This window comes from Bubalus bubalis, chromosome 7 (genome assembly GCF_019923935.1).
Source record: "Bubalus bubalis isolate 160015118507 breed Murrah chromosome 7, NDDB_SH_1, whole genome shotgun sequence".
NCBI lineage: Eukaryota > Metazoa > Chordata > Mammalia > Artiodactyla > Bovidae > Bubalus > Bubalus bubalis.
Window position 1 is genome coordinate 112,072,630 of NC_059163.1, and position 12,631 is coordinate 112,085,260.

Genomic DNA, 12,631 nt, shown 5'->3' on the forward strand with positions numbered 1-12,631 from the left:
TTTTTTCCAGGTTAAAGATTTCCCTGATTATTTCCTCAAATATCATGGCTTCCACTTTCTTTCATCTTCTCCTCTGGAACATCTATAATGCAAACATTAGTGTGCTTGATGTTGTCCTAGAGTTCTATTAAATTGTCCACAATTATTTTTATTCCATATTTTGTTTTCAGTTTCAGGGATTTTCACTCAGCCCAGTTCAATTTAGTTGCTCAGTCATGTCCGACTTTTCGTGACCCCATGGACTGAAGCATGCCAGGCCTCCCTGTCCATCACCAACTCCTGGAGTTTACCCAAACTCATGTTCAGTGAGTAAGGGATGCCATACAACCATCTCATCCTCTGTCGTCCCCTCCTCCTCCAGCTTCAGTCTTTCCCAGCATGAGGGTCTTTTCCAATGATTGAGTTCTTCGCATCAGGTGGCCAGAGTATTGGAGTTTCAGCTTCAACAACAGTCCTTCCAATAAACACCTAGGACTGATCTCCTTTAGGATGGACTGGTTGGATATCCTTGCAGTCCAAGGGACTCCCAAGAGTCTTCTCCAATACCACAGTTCAAAAGCATCAATTCTTTGGGGCTCAGCTTTCTTTATAATCCAACTCTCACATCCATACATGACTACTGGAAAAACAATAGCCTTGACTAGACAGACCTTAGTTATCAAAGTGATATCTCTGCTTTATAACATGCTGTCCAGGTTGGTCAAAACTTTCCTTCCAACGAGCACGTGTCTTTTATTTTCATGGCTGCAGATACCATCTGCAGTGATTTTGGAGCTCCAAAAAATAAAGTCAGCCACTGTTTCCACAGTTTCCCCATCTATTTGCCATGAAGTGATGGAACCAAATGCCATTATCTTAGTTTTCTGAATGTTGAGCTTTAAGCCAACTTATTCACTCTCCCCTTTCACTTTATGAACTTAACATTCCAGGTTCCTATGCAATATTGCTCTTTATAGCATTGGAACTTGCTTCTATCACCAGTCACATCCACAACTGGGTGTTGTTTTTGCATTAGCCCCATCCCTTCATTCTTTCTGGAGTAATTTCTCCATTGATCTCCAATAGCATATTGGGCACCTACCGACCTGGGGAGTTCATCTTTCAGTGTCCTATCTTTTTGCCTTTTCATACTATTCATGGGATTCTCAAGGCAAGAATATTGAAGTGCTTTGTCATTCCTTTCTCCAGTGGACCACATACTGTCTGACCTGTCCACCATGACCTGTCCTTCTTTGGTGGCCCCACATGGCATGGCTTAGTTTCATTCAGTTACACAAGCTGTGGTCTGAGTACTCAGATTGGCTAGTTGTCTGTGATTGTGGTTTCAGTCTGTCTGCCCTCTGGTGCCCTCTCTCAGTGCCTACTGTCTTACTTGGATAACTCTTACCTTGGATGTGGGGTATCTCTTCAAAGCTGTTCCAACAAAGTGCAGCTGCTGCCCCTGACCTTGGACGTGGGGTAGCTCCTCTTGGCCACCACCCATGAGCTTGGGCTTGAGGTAGCTCCTTTCTCCAGCCTCCCCTGACCTTGGGCCTGGAGTAGCTCCTTCCGTCCCCTCCTTGGACATGGTGTAGCCCCTCTCAGCCGCTCCTGCTCCATCACTCAGCCGCCACTGGAATGGGGGAATTTAACTCAGATGACCATTGTATCTAGTACTGTGGGCAGGAATCTCTTAGAAGAAATGGAGTAGCTATCATAGTCAACAAAAGAGTCAGAAATGCAGTACTTGGATGCCATCTCAAATATGACAGAATGATCTCTGTTAGTTTCCAAGGCAAACCATTCAATATAATGGTAATCCAAGTCTATGCCCCAACCAGTAACACTGAAGAAGATGGAGTTGAAAGGTTCTATGAAAACCTACAAGACCTTTTAGAACTAACACCCAAAAAAAGATGTCCTTTTCATTATAGGGGACTGGAATGAAAAAGTAGGAAGTCAAGAAATACCTGGAGTAACAGGCAAATTTTGCCTTGGAGTATAGAATGAAGCAGGGCAAAGGCTAATAGAGTTTTGCCAGGAGAATGCACTGGTCATAGCAAACACACATTTCCAACAACACAAGAGAAGATTCTACACATGGACATCACCAGATGGTCAACACCAAAATCAGATTGATTATATTCTTTGCAGCCAAAGAAGGAAAAGCACTATACAGTCGCCAAAAACAAGACTGGGAGCTGACTGTGGCATTGATCATGAACTCCTTATTACCAAATTCAGACTTAAATTGAAGAGAGTGGGGAAAACCACTAAACCATTCAGGTATGACCTAAATCAAATCCCTTATGATTATACAGTGGAAGTGAAAAATAGATTTAAGGGACTAGATCTGATATACAGAGTGCCTGATGATGGAGGTTCTTGACATTGTACAGGAGACAGGTTTCAAGACTGCTGCCAAGAAATTGAAATGCAAAAAAGCAAAATGGCTGTCTGAGGAGGCCTTACAAATAACTGTGAAAAGAAGAGAAGTGAAAAGCAAAGGAGAAGAGGAAAGATATTTTAATGCAGAGTTCCAAAGAAGAGCAAGTAGAGATAAGAAATCCTTCCTCAGTGATCAATGCAAAGAAATACAGGAAAGCAATAGAATAGGAAGACTAAAGATCTCTTCAAGAAAATTAGAGATATCAAGGGAATATTTCATGCAAAGTTGGGGTGAATAAAGGAGAGAAAAGGTATGGACCTAACAGAAGCAGAAGATAGAAAGAAGAGGTGGCAAGAATACACAGAAGAACTATACAAAAAAGATCTTCATATCCAGATAATAATGATGGTGTGATCACTCACCTAGAGCCAGACATCCTGGAATGTGAAGTCAAATTGTGCTTAGGAAGTATCACTATGAACAAAACTAAAGGAGGTGATAGAATTCCAGTTGAGCTATTTCAAATCCTAAACAATGATGCTGTGAAAGTGATGCACTCAATATGTCTGCAAATTTGGAAAACTCAGCGGTGGCCACAGGACTGGAAAAGATCAGTTTTCATTCCAATCCCAAAGTAAGACAATGCCAAAGAATACTCAAACTACTGCACAATTGCACTCATCTCACACAATAGTAAAGTAATGCTCAAAATTCTCCAAGCAATATGTGAACCATGGACTTCCAGATATTCAATATTGTTTTTAAAAAGGCAGAGGAACCAGACATCAAATTGCCAACATCTGCTGAATCATGGAAAAGGCAAGAGAGTTCCAGAAAAACATCTATTTCCGCTTTATTGACTATTCCAAAGCCTTTGACTATGTGGATCACAATAAACTGTGGAAAATTCTGAAAGAGATGGGAATACCAGACCACGCGACCTGCCTCTTGAGAAACCTGTATGCAGGTCAGGAAGGAACAGTTAGAACTGGACATGGAACAGTTCCAAATAGGAAAAGGAGTACGTCAAGGCTGTATATTGTCACCCTGCTTATTTATCATATATGCAGAGTACATCATGAGAAACGCTGGGCTGGAAGAAGCACAAGCTGGAATCAAGATTGCCAAAAGAAATATCAACAACGTCAGATATGTAGATGACACCACTCTTAATGCAGAACGTGAAGAGGAACTAAAGATCCTCTTAAAGAAAGTGAAAGAGGAGAGTGAAATAGTTGCTTTAAAGCTCAACATTCAGAGACCTAAGATCATGGCATCCAGTCCATCACTTCATGGCAAATAGATGGGGAAACAGTGGAAACAGTGTGAGACTTTATTTTTCCGACATCAAAAATCACGGCAGATGGTGATTTCAGCCATGAAATTAAAAGAGGCTTACTCCTTCCAAGCAAAGTTATGACCAACCTATATAGCATATTAAAAAGCAGAGACATTACTTTGTCAACAAAGGTCTGTCTAGTCAAGGCTATGGTTTTTTCCAGTAATCATGTATGGATGTGAGAGTTGGACTATAAAGAAAGCTGAGAACAGAAGAATTGATGCTTTTGAACTGTTGTGTTAGAGAAGACTCTTGAGAGTCCCTTGGACACAAAGGAGATCCAACCAATCAATGCTAAAGGAGATCAATCCTGCGTGTTCACTGGAAGGACTGATGTTGAAGCTGAAACTGCAGTATTTTGACCACCTGATGCGAAGAGCTGACTCATTTGAAAAGACCCTGATTTGGGGAAAGATTGAAAGTGGAAGGAGAAGGGGATGACAGAGGATGAGATGGCTGGATGGCATCACCGACTCAATCAACATGAGTCTGGGTAAACTCCGGGAGCTGGTGATGGACAGGGAGGCCTGGCATGCTGCAGTTCATGGGGTTGCAGAGTCAGAACGACTGAGTGACTGAACTGAACTGAACTTACATCATGAGGCTCTTTAGTTCTTCAGTTTCTGCCATAAGGGTAGTGTCATCTGCATATCTGAGGTTATTGATATTTCTCCCGGCTATCTTGATTCTAGCTTGTGTTTCATCCAGCCCAGTGTTTCCCATGATATACTCTGCATATAAGTTAAAAAAACAGGTGACAATATACAACCTTGACATACTCCTTTTCCTATTTGGAACCACTCTATTGTTCCATGTCCAGTTCTAACTGTTGCTTCCTGACCTGCATATAGGTTTCTCAAGAGGCAGGTCAGGTGGTCTGGTATTCCTATATCCTTCAGAAATTTCCACAGTTCGTTTAGATCCACACAGTCAAAGGTTTTGGAATAGTCAATAAAGCAGAAGTAGATGTTTTTTTTTTGTTTTTTTTTTTTTTTTTTTTCTGGAAATCTCTTGCTTTTTCGATGATCCAGCAGATGTTGGCAATTTGATCTCTGGTTCCTCTGCCTTTCTAAAACTAGCTTAAACATCTGGAAGCTCACAGTTCATGTACTGTTAAAGCCTGGCTTGGAGATTTTGAGCATTAATTTTTACTAGCATGTGAAATGAGGGCAATTGTGTCCTAGTTTGAATATTATTTGGCATTGGCTTTCTTTGGAATTGGAATGAAAACTGTATTTTTCCAGTCCAGTGGCCACTGCTGAGTTTTCCAAAGTTGCTGGCATATTGAGTGCAGCACTTTCACAGTATCATCTTTTTGGATTTGAAATAGCTAACTGGATTCTATCACATCCACTAGCTTTGTTCGTAGTGATACTTCCTAAGCACCACTTGACTTCACATTCCAGGATGTCTGGTTCTAGGTGAGTGATCACACCATTGTGATCATCTTGGTCATGAAGATCCTTTTTGTACAGTTCTTCTGTGTTTTTTGCCACCTCTTCTTAATATCTTCTGCTTGAAGAAATGGTCTATACCATTTCTGTCCTTTATTGACCCCAACTTTGAGTGAAATGTTCCCTTGGTATTTCTAATTTTCTTGAAGAGATCTCTAGTCTTTCCCATTCTATTGTCTTCCTGGATTTGTTTGCACTGATCACTGAGGAAGGCTTTTTATCTCTCCTTGCTATTCTTTGGAACTCTGCCTTCAAATGGGTATATTTTCCTTTTCTCATTTGTTTTTCACTTCTCTTCTTTTCACAGCTATTTGTAAGGCCTCCTCAGACAGCCATTTTGCTTTTTTGCATTTCTTTTTATTGGGGGTGGCCTTGATCCCTGTCTTTTGTACAATGTTACGAACCTCCATCCATAGTTCATCAGGCACTCTATCAGATCTAGTCCCTTGATTCTATTTCCTACTTCCAGTCTATAAGACTTCTCTGGTGCTCAGATGGTAAAGCATCTGCCTACAACACTGGAGACCTGGGTTTGATCCCTGGGTCTCGAAGATCCTCTGGAGAAGAAAATGGCAACCCTCTCCAGTACTCTTGCCTGGAAACTTCCATGGCTGGAAGAGCCTGGTAGTCTACAGTCCATGGGGTCACAAAGAGTTGGACACGACTTAGCGACTTCACCTTACCTTCCACTGTTTAATTGTAAGGGATTTGATTTAGGTCATACTACCCTCTTTCCGATGGTATGGACCTAACAAAGGCAGAAGATATTAAGAAGAGGTGGCAAGAATACACAGAAGAACTGTACAAAAAAGATTTTCACGACCAAGATAATCATGATGGTGTGATCACTCACCTAGAGCCAGACATCCTGGAATGTGAAGTCAAGTGGGCCTTAGAAAGCATCACTACGAATAAAGCTAGTGGAGGTGATGGAATTCTAGTTGAAGTATTTCAAATCCTGAAAGATGATGCTGTGAAAGTGCTGCACTCAATATGCCAGCAAATTTGGAAAACTCAGCAGTGGCCACAGGACTGGAAAACATCAGTTTTCATTCCAATCCCCAAGAAAAGCAATGACAAAGAATGCTAAAACTACTGCACAGTTGCAGTCATCTCACACACTGGTAAAGAAATGCTCAAAATTCTCCAAGCCAGGCTTTAGCAATACTTGAACCGTGAACTTTCAGATGTTCATACTGGTTTTAGAAAAGGCAGAGGAACCAGGGATCAAATTGCAAACATCTGCTGGATCATGGAAAAAGCAAGAGAGTTCCATAAAGCATCTATTTCTGCTTTATTGACTATGCCGAAGCCTTTGACTGTGTGGACCCCAATAAACTGTGGAGAATTCTGGAAGAGATGGGAATACCAGACCACCTGAACTGCCTCCGGAGAAACATATATGCAGGTCAGGAAACAACAGTTAGAACTAAACATGAAACAACAGACTGGTTCCAAATAGGAAAAGGAGTACGTCAAGGTTGTATATTGTCACCCTGCTTATTTAACTTACATGCAGAGTACATCATGGGAAACGCTGGGCTGGAAGATGCACAAGCTGGAATCAAGTTTGCCGGAAGAAATATCAATAACCTTAGATATGCAGATGACACAACCCTTATCGCAGAAAGTGAAGAGGAACTGAAAAGCCTCTTGATGAAGGTGAAAGAGGAGAGTGAAAAAGTTGGTTTAAAGCTCAGCATTCAGAAAACGAAGATCATGGTATCAGGTCCCATCACTTCATGGGAAATAGATGGGGAAACAGTGGAAACAGTGTCAGACTTTATTTTTTTGGGCTCCAAAATTACTACAGATGGTGAGTGCAGCCATGAAATTAAAAGATATTTACTCCTTGGAAGGAAAGTTATGACCAACCTAGATAGCATATTTAAAAGCAGAGACATTACTTTGCCAACAAAGGTCCGTCTAGTCAACGCTATGGTTTTTCTAGTAGTCATGTATGGATGTGAGAGTTGGACTGTGAAGAAAGCTGAGTGCCAAAGAATTGATGGTTTTGAACTGTGGTGTCGGAGAAGACTCTTGAGAGTCCCTTGGACTTCAAAGAGATCCAACCAGTCCATTCTAAAGGAGGTCAGTCCTGGGTGTTCTTTGGAAGGAATGATGCTAAAGCTGAAACTCCAGTATTTTGGCCACCTCATGCGAAGAGACTCTGATGCTGACTCATTGCAAAAGACTCTGATGCTGGGAGGGATTTGGGCAGGAGGAGAAGGGGATGACAGAGGATGAGATGGCTGGATGGCATCACTGACTCGATGGACGTGAGTTTGAGTTAACTCTGGGAGTTGGTGATGGACAGGGAGGCCTGGCCTGGTGCAATTCATGGGGTTGCAACAAGTCAGACATGATTGAGTGACTGAACTGAACTGAACTGAACTCTCTTTCAATTTACTGATCTGTTCTTCTGTGTCATTATTTGACTGTTGAGTTATTTTAGTGTCTTTTTACTTCAGTTTTTGTATTATGTATTTCGTTCGGCTTTATATTCTTTAACTCCTTTTTAAACACATCTAACTTATCACTCTCCTCGTCTAATCTTCTCCAAAGTCCTTTGAACATCTTTGCAATCATTACTTTCAGCTCTTATTTTGTAAATTTTCTATCTCTCTTTAATTAGTTCTTCTATTGTTTTGTTTAGTTGCTTCATATGGAACATACTCTTCTTCTGCCTCATTTTGCCTAGGGTGTTTTATTTTTATTTTATATATTTGGTAGATTGATTACATTTCTTGACTTTAGAGAAATGGTCTTTTATAAGAGATATTCAATGCATCTCAGTAGCACATTCCTGTCTGGTTACTAGAGCTATATACTCTAGAGCTACCGTCTATGTAGTAGAATGTTTTCCCCAAAGTGTCTGCTGCCAAGCTTTATTTCCCCAGGGTGAGCTTTAATTGTGTCCCGGTTATCTGCCTGGTTCTCCAAGATAAGCAAGTGAGTTTGACTCTGGCTTCTTTCAAATTACTATTTATTTTCTGGGTCCTGGAACGTGTGAGATTTTTGTGTGCACTATTTTTGAGAGTGGAGCCTCTATTTCTCACCCTCTGGTTTCCATAATATAAGCCCTGCTGGACTTCAAAGTAAATATTCAGGAGTCTCAAATTCCCAGTGAGGACCTTCATCCTGGGGAGCCCAACATGAAGCTCAGACCGATTGTTCCTTAAGAAGAACCTGTGCAATTGTTATTATCCTCCCATTTATTGATTGCCTATTAGGGATGTGGGTCTTCAGTCAGTTCAGTTCAGTCACTCAGTTGTGTCCGACTCTTTGTGACCCCATGAATCTCAGCACGCGAGGTCTCCCTGTCCATCACCAACTTCCAGAGTTCACTCAGACTCATGTCCATCGAGTCAGTGATGCCATCCAGCCATCTCATCCTCTGTCATCCTCTTCTCCTCCTGCCCCCAATCCCTCCCAGCATCAGAGTCTTTTCCAATGAGTCAACTCTTCACATGAGGTGGCCAAAGGACTGGAGTTTCAGCTTTAGCATCATTCCTTCCAAAGAAATCCCAGGGCTGATCTCCTTCAGAATGGACTAGTTGGATCTCTTTGAAGTCCAAGGGACTCTCAAGAGTCTTCTCCAACACCACAGTTCAAAAGCATCAATTCTTCAGCATTCAGCCTTCTTCACAGTCCAACTCTCACATCCACACATGACTAGTGAATAGGTTTAATAGTATTACCTTAGGAGTTTCATAAACTCTCTGTGTCCAATGCCTGAATTGATTTTCAGGTTAAATCCTTAACCAAAAGTTTTTTCAGAAATGAAAGACATAATACAAAATTCTCTTCCTATTGCTAATAAAGAAGTCAACAACTAGTAAAGAAAGCAAAAGGAGAGAAAGCCTTGGACAACAGAATTCAACATTCCTGAGTCCATTTCTATTTGATGGTTCAACAGACCCTATTAAACATTGGCTTAAGTTCCTTAAAACTCAGTCCATGAGGACTTTTATGTTTGTAGTATTACCACTTGGCAGCTATAGGCCATCTAATACTGTAGATTTTTATGGAACAATAGATTTATCAAAATAAAAAATGAGGATCCCATGTTAACCTAGAAGAAAATCATTTATTTAACCTTATTTAACAAAAGATTTTCACCATTTTCCAGAGATCAGATAGTTAACATGGTCCATGATATTATGAAGCACCTGGTAGATACCAAAAACACTCTGAAGAGTCAATGGTGAATTAAGACACAGGTTATGTCATCAAAGAGCTTACAGTCTAAGGAACTAGAATCTCACGTATTGTCTATATGTGTGTGTGTGTGCTTAAATTTAATGCATTCTAAACTACAAATTGATGCTATTTTATAAAATGCATTTTCTTTCCTTCTCTCTTAATCTATTCACTGTATTTTATAAAATCTAAGACTAGATTATTGAGAAATATCTGGAAGAAAAACACCTGATTGTCCCATCTGAACATCTGAGTCTTTATGACCAGTATCATAATCTTAACAAGCTTATTTGAAGCTGGAAGTGCTAAATATTTTCAACCAAGACACTTTATTCTTTCACAATAGGGAAATCATTGTGAATAGTTGCACAGAAAACTGGTGTTAAATACAATTTAACCTTCCTTCAAGCAAGTTCAACAGTAATTCAAATTTTCTTATTATGAAGGAGAATCTAATTCTTTTCATAAAGTACATTGTTATCATCTGGGCATAATTCATTGGCAGGGAATGAGTCCTCACACAGACACTCAATAATATGTCATTTGCATTTTTCTTGCCTTCATCTGTCATTTGAAACTTCATGTTTGAATAATGAATAAAGGATAAAGATGGGAACCTAATCTGTTCCTGCTTTCACTGAGAAAGCAACACCTCTCTGGCAAGATTTCACTGTGCTTGTCAAGGCTGAAACTGCTATTTTGATACTTTTGAAAGTATTTCTTCTAATCATCTTACCTAATGGTTCAAAGGTGATTATTTCAAGCTCAGTGACATCTCCCTTGTGAATTTTGGCATTTTTGGTGAAGAAAATCGGCTTTATTCTGACATATAGTAGGACAATCATATGTAATGGATAATATGGACTTTAGTCAAAAAATTTGTACTTGTTCCTTTCAAAGCTACTTAGTCAAAGAACTTGTGCTTGTTCCTTTCGAAACTATTTAGTATTCTAAACCAGACATGCTTTTAAATCTTCCATCTGATTTAGGAGAATGGAGAGTCCCAACTTGACTATTTATATATGCATATGTAGTTTCAGTTAGTTGTTTATGTTTTTTTGTTTGTTTGTTTTGTTTTGTTTTTTCCCTATGCATACCTATGGAGTCACATGTGAGTGCAACACCTTCAATTGTTTTCTATGATTAGTTACTAAGCAACAGAAGCTTCCCTCAAGTCAGTGAAAGAGCATCTTTCTGGTTTGTAATTAATATATCTCCTTTGATGAATCACTATTAGGAGGGTGAAAAAAGCTTATTTTAAATAGCAAATACACCTCTATTTGTAATAAACCCAAACTGAGCTTTTCACAGCCACTTTTCATTTTCTTTGTCTGCAGCCTAATAACCCCTAAACAAGGGAAATCTCTCTCTAGATATGATATGACTGAGGCCCAAGTGTTAGCCTGTTGAAATGTTTCAATCCAATTTCCTTCCTTCCTTTTAAATACTAAACACAAATTCATAAATTAGAATATGCATTTTCCAGTCATAATCCCATTTATTAAGGTCTGACTCCATCTATTTAAATCTAGTTGCAAAGCATTAAGATTTATTAAAGGGAACTGTAATGCATCTCTTAAAAAAAAAATAAAAGAGCTGGACACACCCACCATATTCAGATTCAGTGGGTGATTTAGCAGAAATATACAGAACATTTCTTTTTCTGTCTGAATTTCTTTATGACATTTTTAAAAAATCCCCAAAATAATAAATTATACAATGTAATTTTTCTCTTTACATTTTTTTCTTGTAGATTTCTCACAGTCTAGAGTGCATTAATATATAATTTTTGCAGATATACATATCTGACACAGCAACATCCTGGATAAAAATGAAGCAAATTTCAATAAGTCCATTTCCTGTGGAGCTAGAGCTGTTCTTTAGTTACATTCTGATCTAAATTGTCTCATAAAAAGCTATTAGTAGAAAAACTCTCTTAATAGAAGATTCAATTTGTAAAGACTATAGTGAAATTAGTAGCAACATAGTAGTTAAATGGCTAAATAATGCAGATAATAGAGATCACTGGTTAGTTGCTTTCTTTTCAATATTACATACATATATAAATATATGTTATGTTGTAAAAGTTGTTTAGTCAGAGTGGCTATTCATATAGGAATGCCTGGACTAGGCAATAAAGTCCTTCAATGGTGCATGATCTGAGTGTGTCTGATAATTTAAAACAACAGACTAGTAGCATTCTAGAAACATTAAAAAAATAATTTTCTTTAAAGGCAAGTTTGGGTGCTTTTACACTAGGCTCCTCTTGCTGCTGTACACCGCAGTGGTTGACTGTTTTAATAGGAGAGTATTTGTGAGCATGAAATGCAATGTTTCTGAATCTTTAGAATCTAGTCTTGCTGACAAACAGCAATCAATTACCTAAATTACTGGAATCCATGAAAGAATGATTGAATAAGTTGATGTAATTTTTTTCTTAATTTTTATATCTTTGTATTTTCAGTGGATACATAAAATACCAGCAATATGGAGAAAAAGTTAGTGGCTAGAAATATAATAATTCCTGAGTTCTTATGTGTGAACTGTTTGCCCTTGATTCGAAGACAATGCATTTGGCTTTTGGCCACTTTTTCCCTTCTGCACGATGTATCCTTTATACTTTTCTCCATTTCTCCCTTGCTGTAGGAGCTGTTTTTCCTGTTATAGAAATTTATTTAGGGTAACACTAGAGCCCATCCTTGCTATTTATTCCTTCATTAGCATAGTTGACTGTTAATTGTATTTTGGCAATTCCTTTTTATTTTTGCATTTTCTCTTTGCTGCCTTAAATCAAGGAGGACCCCTTGCTTCATTGGAAGGAAAATCTTTAATGTAATTATGATAATAAATAGTTTATTTGGTTGTTTTTAGAGTAGAGATATTATTTGTTCTGAAAAAAGATGAAACTTTTTCATTATGGTTTGAACTGAAAAGTTAAATCCTGGGGATAAAAAAATAAATCAAATGAGAAGTAATAAGTAAGAAGACTAGTTCTTAATTAGTATTAGCTGATTATTCAGGTGACTATACTTTGCTCTCTTTCATTCTCTGTTTCTGGCATGTTTACACATCAGACACAAGTAGGTTAAAGCAACATTCACAACTTAAATATTTTTGTCACCTCAATAACTCATTTCACAAGTAACTAAAATTACTACTATTTAAAGGTTAGCTGTGTCAGTTTCTGTGTGAGGACTTGGCCCATATTAACACACATTTAAGCTTTACAGCAAGCCTATGATTTAGACATAATCCTGGTTTTACAGA